The following is a 12449-nucleotide window of genomic DNA, read 5'->3' on the forward strand; positions in this document are numbered from 1 at the left end:
CAAATCACGCTCACAATGTTTCCGAACGATGGAGCCAAGTTTGTATCCACACTGCGGCTAACACGACCTCTCACTATCACAAGGAGAAAGTCAGGACTGCAGATGCTGGAGATCAGAGAGAGAGCTTCTTCTAGGAAGGCATCCTTGGAAGAGGATTCGCAGTAGGTTAAAATCTTCTAGGAGAAAGTGAGGACTGCAGATGCTGGAGATCAGAGAAGAAGGGCTCATACCCGAAACGTCGATTCTCCTGCTCCTTGGATGCTGCCTGACCTGCTGCGCTTTTCCAGCAACACATTTTCAGCTCTATCACAGTCCACTTCATTACTAGGCCCTGAACAAACGTGGATCAGATTAGTTTAGCTTGATTCAAGAACAACTATTTTAAACACAGCAATGAGCCGCACAAGATACATAAGCGGGTCTTTTGTTTGAGGACTTTGGGCAAGTTTCCCTGATTCGCATCGTGGGAGAGACTCTCCATAATCTGGGAGTAAGGGGTCGCACAGTTAAGACAGAAATGAGGAGGAATTTCTTTTCTCAGAGGGGAGTGAACCTGTGGAATTCTTTATCACAGAGGGCTGCCGAGGCTGGGTCAGTAAGTATATTCACAGCCGATTTTTAGTCAGGTTTGGAATTAAGGGTGATAGGGAAAAGGCAGGAAAGTGGAATTGAGGACTATCAGATGAGTTATGATCTCATTGAAAAGCGGAGCAGACTCGATGGGCTGAATGACCTATTTCTGTTCCTGTACCTATCAACTTCTTTTAAACGAGAGGGCTAATAAAGGACGGCACGGTGGCTCAGTGCTTAACACTGCTGCCTCACAGCACCAAGGTCCCAGGTTCGATTCCAGCCTCGGGTGACTGTCTGTGTGGAGTTTGCACATTCTCCCCGTGGCTGCGTAGGTTTCCTCCGGGTGCTCTGGTTTCCTCCCACAATCCAAAGATGTGCAGGCCAGGTGAATTGGCCATGCTAAATTGCCTGCACTATTAGTGTTAGGAGGGAAATGGGTCTGGGTGGGTTACTCTTCGGAGGCTCGGTCTGGACTGGTTGGGCCGAAGGGCCTGTTTCCACACTGTAGGGAATCTAATCTAAATGATCGATGGAGTGTCATGTGGGAAAATGTGTGGTTTACACTTTGGCAGGAAGAATGGAAAAGCCGAATGTGATTTAAATGGATAGAGGCTGCAAAATGTTGCATTAGAGAGGGACCTGGGAGCCTTTGTACATGCATCATCAAAGGTTAGCATGCAGATTATACACACGTGTCACGAATGACATCTGGAATGTGGCCTTTATTACAATAGGCATGGATTGTTCAAGTCCTGCTGCAGCAATACTGAGGGGAGACCACCTCGGAATGACAATGTACATTTCCGGTCTCTTTAAGGACGGATACACTGGCATTGGAGTCAGTTCAGAGGAGATTCACTGGTTGGGTTCCTGGGACAAATGGATTGCCTTTTAAGGAAAGGGCTTGAATTTGGAAGAATAATCATATTGAAATTTATCCTCTGAGGAGGCATGGAAGGGGAGATGCTGAGAAGATGTTCCTTCTCGTGAGGCAGTCCAGAACTCAGAGATATCGTTTCAAAATAAAAAAGCTTCCCCCACCCCCAAGCCCCCCGCATTTTCAGTGGATTTATGGAGAAATTTCTTCTCTCTGAGAGTCACCAGCAACTGCTCCCAATGATCTTCTGTTTCCGGTGGGTAGGACAGCGGAGGTCTATGCGCAGCAGTGACCTTTGAACCTGGAGGTCATGACCATTGACACATGCAGAACCTCAGAGAGGACGCTCAGTTCAAAGGGAGTGCTGGTTATCAGGTTCAGCAGACAACAATGGAGGTTGTGTCAAGGAATATATTCAAGCCTGAGTTAGACAGGATTATGGATGGACAAGGGAGTCATCCGTTATGAGGAACAGGCAAAAAAACTGAAGTTAAGTCCACAAGCAGATCAGCCATGACCTTATTGGCTGGCAGGGTGGAATCAAGGAGCTGAGTGGCCTATTTCACCACTATTCTTTGTGATATTTCAATACTCACTTTGAGTCACTGATGAAGACTGAATAGTAGAATGTTGCACAATTGTAATGATTGGAACTAACAGCATTGATATTGGCACTAAAACCCTTTCATCTCAAGATTCTTGAACTTGTAATTTAATCGAAATTGTTTTTCTCTGGCTCCTTTAGACCGTAACTGGCTAGCAATACTCAGAGTGAAAGAATGTTGTCCCCTCCCTTACCTGCAGTGCTGAGGTGCATAATGGCCCCCCTCAAATAGTAACCTTATTAGTACAGCAGTCCACACTGTAGGTCAGGCCACTAATGTACACAGACTGCAATCTGTTTTTAATGATTTATATCCCTGGGATGATTAAAAAACATTAATGTCTCCAGGACATGGCTTCCTGCTGAGAGGGCTGGAGGACAATCAGACTCTCACTCTCTGTTATTTTTAGTCACTCCGTTCACTGTTTCCCTGACTCCATACGGGTCCATCATTCTGTCAGGAATCTACCAGGCTCACCCACAGACATTCACACACACATACCCATACAGACACTCACCCACAGACGCTCACACACACAAAGACACTCACACACGCATACACACTTACTCAAACACACACCAAGGACATGCAAGTCTTGGACCTCCTCCTCCACCAAATCAGAGCCACCTGACGCCTGGAGGAAGAACGCCTCATCTTCTGCCTTGGGACCCTCCAACCACACGGCATCGACATTGACTTCAGTAGTTTCCTTATCTCCCCTCCCCCCACCTCATCTCAGATCCAACCCTCCAACTCAGCACTGCTCCCTTGACTGGTCCTACCTGTCCATCTTCCACCTCCATCACATTCCCAGCTACCTTCCCCCAGCCCCACCCCTACCTCCCATTTATCTCTCAGCCCCCAGGACCCACAAGCCTCATTTCTGATGAAGGGCTTTTGCCCGAAACGTCGATTCTCCTGCTCCTCGGATGCTGCCTGACCCGCTGTGCTTTCCCAGCACCACACTCTCAACTCTAAACGGTCCAACCTGTCCATCTTCCTTCCCAGTGATTTATCTTCATATATCTTAGTAATTCATTTCTATAGTTTCACTCTGTCATTCTAAATTTTCTTTTGATTTCTTTCCTAATCTTTTCAGGTCCAGTTAAGAAGCCAAATGCAACATTAGCATTCATTTCAAGGGGGCTAGAATACAAGAGCAGAGAAGTACTGCTGAGGGTGCAACAGATCTGGTCAGACAGCTTGTGAGCAGTTTTGGGCCCCATTCCTCAGGAAGAATGTATTGGCTCTGGAGTGGGTCCAGAGGAGGCTCACGAGAATGAAGTGTAAGGCTTAACATGTGAGGAACGTTTGAAGACTCTCATAGATTGATAGAATCCTGACAGTGTGGAAACAGGTCCTTTGGCCCAACAAGTCCACACCAACCCTCTGAAGAGTATCCCACCCAAACCCATTCCCCATTACTCAACATTTACCCTGGCTAATGCACCTAACCTACACATTCCTGAACACCATGGGCAATTTAGCGTGGCCAATCCACCTAGCCTGCACATCTTTGGATTGTGGGAGCGCCCAATGGAATTACACACAGACACAGGGAGAATGTGCAAACTCCATACAGTCGGCCAAGGCTGGTATCGAACCCAGGTCCCTGGCACTGTGGGGCAGCAGTGCTAACCACTGAGTCACCACGCTACCCCAACTCTGTGTCAATGGCATTTAGAAGGATGAGGGGTGATCTGCACACACTCGCATACATACACACACACTCAGATGCACACACATACACACACACACACACTCAGACACAGATACAGACAGGCGCACACACACACTCACTCGCACACTCATACACAAATACACACACACACATGCATACACTCTCTCACTCACACACACGCATACACACACGCTCACACAGACACACACACGCTCACTCACACATGCATGCACACACGTATACGCACACACACACACACACTTTTTGATGAAGCCCGGCTATTTGTACGACACTGTGAAGATTTGCTAAGCAGCTGATGACCTCGGGGGAACCAAAAAATAGTAGCGCTGTCAGCAGTGCGAGTGCCAGGCAGAGCGTGGTGTGATTTAGTGTCTGAGTCAGCAGTGCAGGTACTGGCTGAGGAGTGTGCAATCTGATATGAATAGACACATGTGGTCTCTCTGAAAACTGATCTTCATGCTAACACTGGCATTGGTGCTGAGACTGGAAAGGAGCTCTGGTAAAAGAGCAGCATTGCACAGCAGAGATGTGCAATTTTTTTCGCCTTGTACACTGTCTGTGCCACATCCCGTCACCCGTGCAATGCAGATAAACGCCCAATCCAAAGATTCCCAAAACAAGACCACCACTCCAAACGTTGTCACAACGAAGACCAGACAGAAGCTGAGGGCAATCTGCAGAAGGACAGTGCGATAACCCAAGCATCCTGTGTAGTTCAAACCCTGCCTGGGGCTGGAGAGGTTATAGCTTAGTGGTATTATTGCTAGACTATTAATCCCAGAGACCCAGCTAATGTTCTGAAGATATGGGTTCACATCCTCCCATGGCAGGTGGTAGAATTTGGTAAACATATTAAAAGAAATTTGGTCTTAAGAACCTAATGGTGATGATGGAACTGTTGCCAATTGTTATGAAAACATATCTGGCCCTTCATGGAAGGAAACTGCTATCCTTACCTGGTCTGGCTTACATGTGACTCCAGACAGCAATGGGGTTGACATGTAAATGCCCTGTGGGCAAATGCGGATGTGCAGTAATCCTGGCCAAGCCCTTGATGCCCACATCCTGTGAGAACAGAAAGGGGTAAAATGTCAGGTTGTTCAATCACCTGAGAACCCACAATCCACGAATGGACGTCAGCTGTCCCACCCCCACCCTCGTTCCGAAGTAGAGGAAGGTAGATGGATCAGGAATGTGATACCTGAAAGGCTGGTGGAGACCGATCTAAAAGGGAACTGGGTTGAATCCAAGAGAGTTTGCAGAGTCGGGGGAAGTGGGTCAGGTGGGGGAGGGTGGGGGGAGGGTGGGGGGAGGGCCAAAGTGGGTGCTGTAAGGCTGCACAAGCATCTTAAGCAAAAGAAAAGGATTTACATTCATATAGCACCTTTCGTATCATCTCTACATCCCAAAGGCCTTCATATGCTGTAATGAAGGAAATACAGCAGCTGATTTTCACACAGCACGATCCCACAACCAGTGATAGGAAGATGGCCTGTCATTTTTAGTGATGCTCATTGAGAGAGAAACATCAGCCAGCATAACCTTTCCTGCTTGCCTCAGGGTGGGGAGTGTTGCCGTTAGAGCTCAGCTGACTTCCTTCCCCTACAACACCCCCCAACATTCCCCAGGACCCGGACAGCGGTGATGGCCCCCTCTCCTTGGGAGCTGACTGCTACCTTCGCACCCACCCCCCTCCTCACTTTGTTACCTGGTATAGTGACAAAAGGTCTGGAAATGAACCTTCCAGCTCAGCGAGCAAACCGACATCCATTCACAGAAGATTTCCTTTGAGACAAACCCCCCCAAGGGGGTTCCTGACAGGGAAGGGGCATTTCGAACAAATGAGCTGCACTGTGGATGGCACGGTGGCTCAGTGGTTAGCACTGCTGCCTCACAGCGGCAGGGATCCGGGTTCAATTCCAACCTCCGGTGACTTACTGTGTGGCGTTTGCAAATTCTCCCTGTGTCTGCGTAGATTTCCTCTGGTTACCTCCTACAATCCAAAGATGCGCAGGTTAGGTGAACTGGCCATGCTAAATTGCCCATAGTGTTCAGGGATGTGTAGGTTAGGTGCATTAGTCAGGGGTAAATGTAGAATAATAGGGGAAATGGGTCTGTGTGGGTTACTCTTTGGAGGGTTGGCGTGAACTTGTTGGGCCAAATGGCCTATTTCCACTCTGATTCTCTGTCCAGGGATGTGCAGGCTATGTGAGCTAGCCATGGGGAATGCAAGGATAGAGTAGGTAGGTCTGGCTGGGATACTCTTTGGAGAGTCAAACGGAACAGAGGGGCTGAATGGTCTGTTTCCACACTGTAGGGATCCTATGAGTTATAAATGCTGGCCCAGCCAGCAACACCCAAGTTGAACAAATAGTCTTGCTTCAATCTGTAAAAAGATCTGGCAACTTTTAGATTCATAAGGATGTGCGTGTTGCTGGTTTGTTTAGAATTCATTTCCCGTCCTTAGTTACCCAGAGATCAGTTAATAACCAACCCTATTGTTGCGAGTCTGGAATCAAGTGTACATAAGAGCGTAAGAACTAGGAGCAAGAGAAGGCCATTTGGCCCCTCGAGCCTGCTTCGCCATTCAATAAGATCATGGCTGATCTTTTCAGCTCCACTTACCCACCCGCTCACCATAACCCTTAATTCCTTTATTGTTCAAAAAAGTATCTATCTCAGCTTTAGAAACGTTTACTGAAGTAGCGGCAACTGTATGTGTAGGCCAGACTGGGTGAAAATGGCACATTTCCTTCCCTGAAGGACATTGGTGCACCAGATGGGTTTTTCCAACAATCGATGATGGTCAGATGTTCACCATTAACCCAGCTTTCAAGCCTGAAGTTTTTACGGAATTCAAACTTCGCTATCAACCTGAAACAGAATATTGCCAAGAATGGGGAGGTTTGCGTTATAAAGAAAGGCTGGATGGGCTGGGACTTTTCTCATTAGAGGGTCGGAGGTTGAGAGGTGGCCTGATAGAAGTTTATAAAATAATGAGGGGTATAGATAGAGTTAATGGTAGGTGTCTTTTCCCTAGGATGGGGGGAATTCAAGAGTAGGAGGCACATATTTAAGGTGAGAGTTTTTAAAAAGACGTGAGGGGCAAATCTTTTACAGAAGGAGTGGTTTGCGTGTGCAATGAACTTCCTGAGGAAGTGGTGGATGTTGGTACAGTAACAACATTTGGATTGATACATGAACAGGAAAGGGTTGGAGGGTTATGGGCAAAAGTGAGGACTGCAGATGCTGGAGATCAGAGTCTAGATTAGAGTGGTGCTGGAAAAGTACAGCAGGTCAGGCAGCATCCGAGGAGCAGGAAAATCGACGTTTCGGGCCAGAGTCCTTCATCAGGAATGAGGGCTCCTGCCCGATGAAGGGCATTCCTGATGGAGGGCGTTTTGCCCGAAACGTCAATTTTCCTGCTCCTCGGATGCTGCCTGATCTGCTGTGCTTTTCCAGCACCACTCTAATTTGGAGGGATGTGGGCCAGGAGCAAGCAGGTGGGACTAATTTAGTTTGGGATTATGATCAGCATGGACTGGTTAGACCGAAGGGTCTGTTTCCATGCATATAAGAAGGGACACTCAATGTGAAACGTTAACTCTGCTTTCTCTCCACAGATGCTGCCAGAGCTTTTCCTGCAATTTCTGTTTTCGTTTCAGGTTTCCAGTTCCTTCATGCCTTTTGTTTTTTCTATCTCCTGAGGTGGAATTTGATCCCACGCCATTTGAAGACCCAGCTGACGAGTCCAGCGGGATTACCCCTGCTCGTCAGATCTCGCTGTGTGGAAATTGCCTGCTGCGTTTCCTGCCTGAGAAACGGTCAGCGCGATTCGCAAAACGCGCCCTTGGCTGTAAACCGACAGAGGTGTCTTTCTTTCTCCGGCCGGTCGGATTGTAGCCGTGTTGCACAGTGAACAGCCAACCGAACCCCGAGACCCGAGCCGAGCATCCCCCAGAGATTCCCGGCCAACAGTCTGCAAGTTTCTCCTCCCTTCCCCCCCTCCCCAGCTCGCTCCGTACTATCAGAAAAAGCTACATGACGCAGCTCTGCTAGAGTACTGTGCTGGAACAGTACGTACTGAACCATCGATCAGTGATGCCCATTTGACATCAGCAAGTCAGTTCTCTTGTTGATTCCCTCCTACATATTCCCACTTTTCCTGTGCTCTTTTACAGCTTTAGAATTTAATCCCAGTTAAAAAAGTACAGGATCACCGTATTCATCCCCTCCCCCGACGCCATCCCCTCAAATGAACTTTTCTTAAAATTAAATCTTCTGCTTGAAGAATGTTCATGTAATAGAGTAACCAGAACCCGTTGTTGTTTTTCTTCATACCCTGCAATCTTTGGCACAATTTATTCACCACAAGATCTAGTGACCTTGTAACAATCTGACAAAAGGATGTGTTTTTCATTTGAGCTGGGGAGGAGTGCAGGGTGGGTGGGGATGTTTGTTTCAAAGGAAAAGGGAGAGAGATGTGGCATTTAGACTTCAAAAGTACTCGTGTAACATCCTGATGGGGTGACTGTCCGTCCCAAAGTAGGGGAAGGACAGCAACAAGCTGCATTTACGTAGCACCTTAGGCTAACCTCCAGTGTTATAAAGCAGAATAAAAGGATACGCCGGGGCAGATGACCAAAGGTTGAGTGAAAGAGGTAGGTTTCATGGAGTTTCGTATAGGAGCAGGGAGACAGAGGAGCTTGTTTGACGGGAATTAAAATACCCAGACACAAAACGGTAAGGCAGCCAAATGATTAAAATCAGGGCTGTGCAAAAGGGCATTCTCATGCTCACCGCCAGCATGTATCAACACTCTTCAAATATTTACCAGATTTCGACTTAAATTATTGCCAATTTGACTCAAGCAGGGCTTCCCAAAGAGTGCGGGATTGGGGTGTCCAGGGGGATATGAGGTGGAATTCTGGGATTGCAATATCCAAGGTAGCCATGAAGTTCTGACTGAGTTATGAACGCTGTGTTCACTTTCTTATCAAGGGGTTACTATTTTCCCAAACTTGCCCAGAAACCCCCATTCTCAGTCATTCGTTTGACCCTGAAATGGGTCCCATTTGTTTGGTATCTTCGCACACACTTTTCAAGTCTTTCAGAACTGGAGGTCTTGGAGGGGTTTGTTATATTCTTTCATGGGGTGTAGACATCGTTGGCCAGACCCTACACCAATTGCCCTTGAACGGAGTGAGTCTCTAAGCCTTTCCGATAGGCAGTTGAGGGTCAGCCACATTGTTGTGAGTCTAGAGTCACATGTAGGCCAGACCAGGTAAGAATGGTCTCCTTCCCTAAAGAGGAATCAATGATAGTTTCCAGCCACCGTCATTAAGCTAAATTTCCAATTTAGTTTAAATGGAGTGGCTCAGTGGTTAGCGCTGTAGTCTCACAGCGCCAGGGACCAAGGGTTCGATCCCATCCTTGGGTGATTGTCAGTTTGGAGTTTGCACATTCTCCCCGTGACTGCGTGGGTTTCCTCTGGGTGCTCTGGTTTCCTCCCACAGTCCAAAGATGTGCAGGCTAGGTGGTTTGGTCATGCTAAATTGCCTTGCAGTGTGCAAGGATGTGCAGGCTAGGTGGATTGGCCATCGTTAAGCAAGTTTACAGGAATAGGGTGGGGGGGGTTGCTGGGTGGGATGCTCTTCAGAGGGTTGGTGTGGACTTGGCGGGCTGAATCGGCTGTTTCCACACCGTGGGGATTCTATGAAAAATTCTACAAGCTGCCAGGTTGGATTTGAACCCATATCCTCAGAACATTAGCTTGGCCTTCTGGATCACTGATACCAATATCAACTACCATGGCACCACTATCTGCCCCTTGCCTTTTAAACCAAATCATGAAGATCCTTCCATGACCAGTAACCTCTGGAATGGGATTTGAATCCCATGTTTCGGGCTCAGACTCAGAGACACAGGATCCTGAGCCTCAACTCCTTCCAAGCAGGGATTCCGTGTCTTTCTCTTGCAGAACTTTCTAGAAGTCACAGTGGTCCAGCTCTCACACCACATAATTCACCAACAACTGTCATTTTCCATTGACACCACCCTTCAAATGGAGCTTCAGCTTTTTAATTCTGATAAACTGCACTGAATAAGATTCTGAAGGAGTTAATGTTTGTCACACAAAACCGTTGGCTGGAGACAAGGAGTTCTCCATTATCAGTTGGGGGGAGCAGATGTATCTGGACTAGTTCTCTCAAGTTCTTGTAAAATTCCTGTCATTTTACAAATTACTAAGATGCAATAAACCTTGTTGTTATCTAAGAGCTGTGCTTCTTCTGTAGATATTCCATGGCGCTGTATCCGGGACCAGTAGATAGGCCAAGAACAAAGCAAAGACACAGGAGGGTTTGTGGTGGTGAACAACCTCATTTGACCCCTAACCCAGAACCCAAAACATTGGTAGAGGTGGTGGCAAGTTCCATAAGATGCCAGCAATCTGTCTGGATGTATCACTACCTGGTATGGCAACTGGATCATTCAAGATCAGAGAAGGTTACAGAGAGTGGGGAACTCGGCCCGGACAATCACAAAGGCCAGCCTCCCATCTATAGAATCCATCTACCAGGCCCGCTGTCAAGGAAAGGCCGCCAGCATTCTCAAAGATCCATCCCACCCTGGCAATGTTTTTCTACAACCTCCTTAACATTCCCCTGTACCTGTGGTTTTGTTTTTGCCGCTGTTTACCTATTATTTACTGTCTATGCTACTTAACTCTGTGATCTGCCTGTATTGCTCGCAAGACAAAGCTTTTCACTGTGCCTTGGTACACATGACAATAGATTAGATTACTTACAGGCCCTTCGGTCCAACAAGTCCACATCAACCCGCCGAAGCGCAACCCACCCAGACCCATTCCCCTACATTTACCCCTTCACCTAACACTACGGGCAATTTAACTTGGCCAATTCACCTAACCTGCACATTTTTTGGACTGTGGGAGGAAACCGGAGCACCCAGAGGAAACCCACGCAGACACGGGGAGAACGTGCAAACTCCACACAGAGAGTCCCTGATGCGGGAATTGAACCCGGGTCTCTGGCGCTGTGAGGCAGCAGTGCCAACCACTGTGCCACCGTGCCGCCCCAATAAATAAATTCAATTCAATTCAATTGTCATCTGGTAAAATGCCACAAACATTGCCATGGGACACTCAGTTCATGACCTCATTCCTGCCCTGATCCAATCATTATCAAAAGAACCGAACTCGAGAGGTGATGTGAGAGTGACTGTCCTCAACATCATGGCAATACCTGACTGAGGGTGGTACCAAGGAATCCAAGCGAAACTCGAGTCAATGCGAACCAGGGGAAAAGATCTCCACTGGCTGGAGTCATAGCTGGCACAAAGGAAGACGCCTGTGGTTGTTGAAGGTCAGTCATCTCAGCTCCAGGCCACCTCTGCAGGAGTTCCTCAGGGTAGTGTCCTAGGCCCAACCATCTTCAGCTGCTTCATCAATGACCTTTCCTCCATCATAAGGTCAGACGTGCAAATATTTACTGATGACTGCACAATGTTCAGCACTATTCGTGACTCCTCAGGTACTGAAGCAGTGTCTGTTCAAATGCAACAAGATCTGGACAATATCCAGTAACAAGTAACATTCATATCCAACAAGTGCGAGGCAATGATCATCTCCAAAAAGATAGAGTCTAGGCATCACCTCATGTCATTCAATGGTGTTACCATCACTGAATCCCCACTATCAATATCCTGAGTGGTACCATTGATCAGAAACTGACCAACCGTATAAAAACTGTGGCTACAAGAGCTGGTCAGAGCTGAGCAATCCTCAGTGAGTAACCGACCTCCAGAGTTGTTCAATTCTCTCCATTAGCTTCCCAGTGCAGGGGCGTCCCTGGGTCTTGCTGTAACTTCAGATCCCAGCTCTGGAGGGGTTTTTACCCATCATTATCTCCATGATTTATCTAAGCTTTAAGCCAACACTGTTATCTGCACGTTGAGATAGTCTCTGGATTTCTGCACATACACCAACTCTGAGATTGACACTCACTAATTAAGACTCTTCAATTCATGATGTAACATGACACTGCTTTATTTACATCTGTGCACAGCAGATCAACAAATGCAGCTCTTCAGTGCAATGTTTAAATCCTCTCTCTTCAAATACCCATCTGGAGTCTTCTCACTATCAGAATCATGCGATCAGATTTCTTTATCAGTAAAAGAAACAAGTGTTATGGAGAAAGGCAGCAAAGTGCAGTTGAGGGTGATCAGTTCAGCCAATGAATAGCAGAGCAGACTCAATGGGCTGAATGGCCTATTTCTTCTATAATGTCTTACAGTCTTAGGGGATGAAAAGAAAATATGTCCAAAGCAGAGACCAAGACAGCTGATGGCTCGGTAACAAGTGTTTACAATTGTTTTTGTTGCTTTTGGGGTTTGTAACTTAGAGAGTACAATGCTGGGTTTAACTAACAATAACTAGATAAAGTATAGCCACAATAACAACGTGTTGTCAGTTTTCCATCTCTGCAGTATCCCCCAAGTCCTTCAATCTTCAGTTTCCCTGTAAGCAGGTACCACTCCTTGTTGGTGTTACTCCTGCACTCAGAATGACAATGCTGCCTGGGTGGAGAGCCAGCTCACTTCCATCCTCGTATGTTCATTCTAAGCTCACCTGTGGGTGTCCTGAACCATACCAAACCATACCGAACCA

The 12449-nt window shown here is 47.2% G+C and overlaps 1 long non-coding RNA gene across 1 annotated transcript in view; it reads right to left on the reverse strand.

The window, feature by feature from the left end:
• Positions 1–243: 243 nt before the first annotated feature.
• The window catches only part of LOC122552594, a 24638-nt gene continuing 12432 nt past the window's right edge, over positions 244–12449 (reverse strand). Inside the window, exons 2-3 of the long non-coding RNA XR_006312425.1 lie at positions 4714–4822; positions 244–331 (exon numbers count right to left, since the gene is read on the reverse strand). This is a non-coding gene — a long non-coding RNA (uncharacterized LOC122552594). The remainder of the gene's footprint in view (positions 332–4713; positions 4823–12449) is intronic.

Source organism: Chiloscyllium plagiosum, chromosome 9 (assembly GCF_004010195.1).
Source record: "Chiloscyllium plagiosum isolate BGI_BamShark_2017 chromosome 9, ASM401019v2, whole genome shotgun sequence".
Taxonomy (NCBI): Eukaryota; Metazoa; Chordata; class Chondrichthyes; order Orectolobiformes; family Hemiscylliidae; genus Chiloscyllium; species Chiloscyllium plagiosum.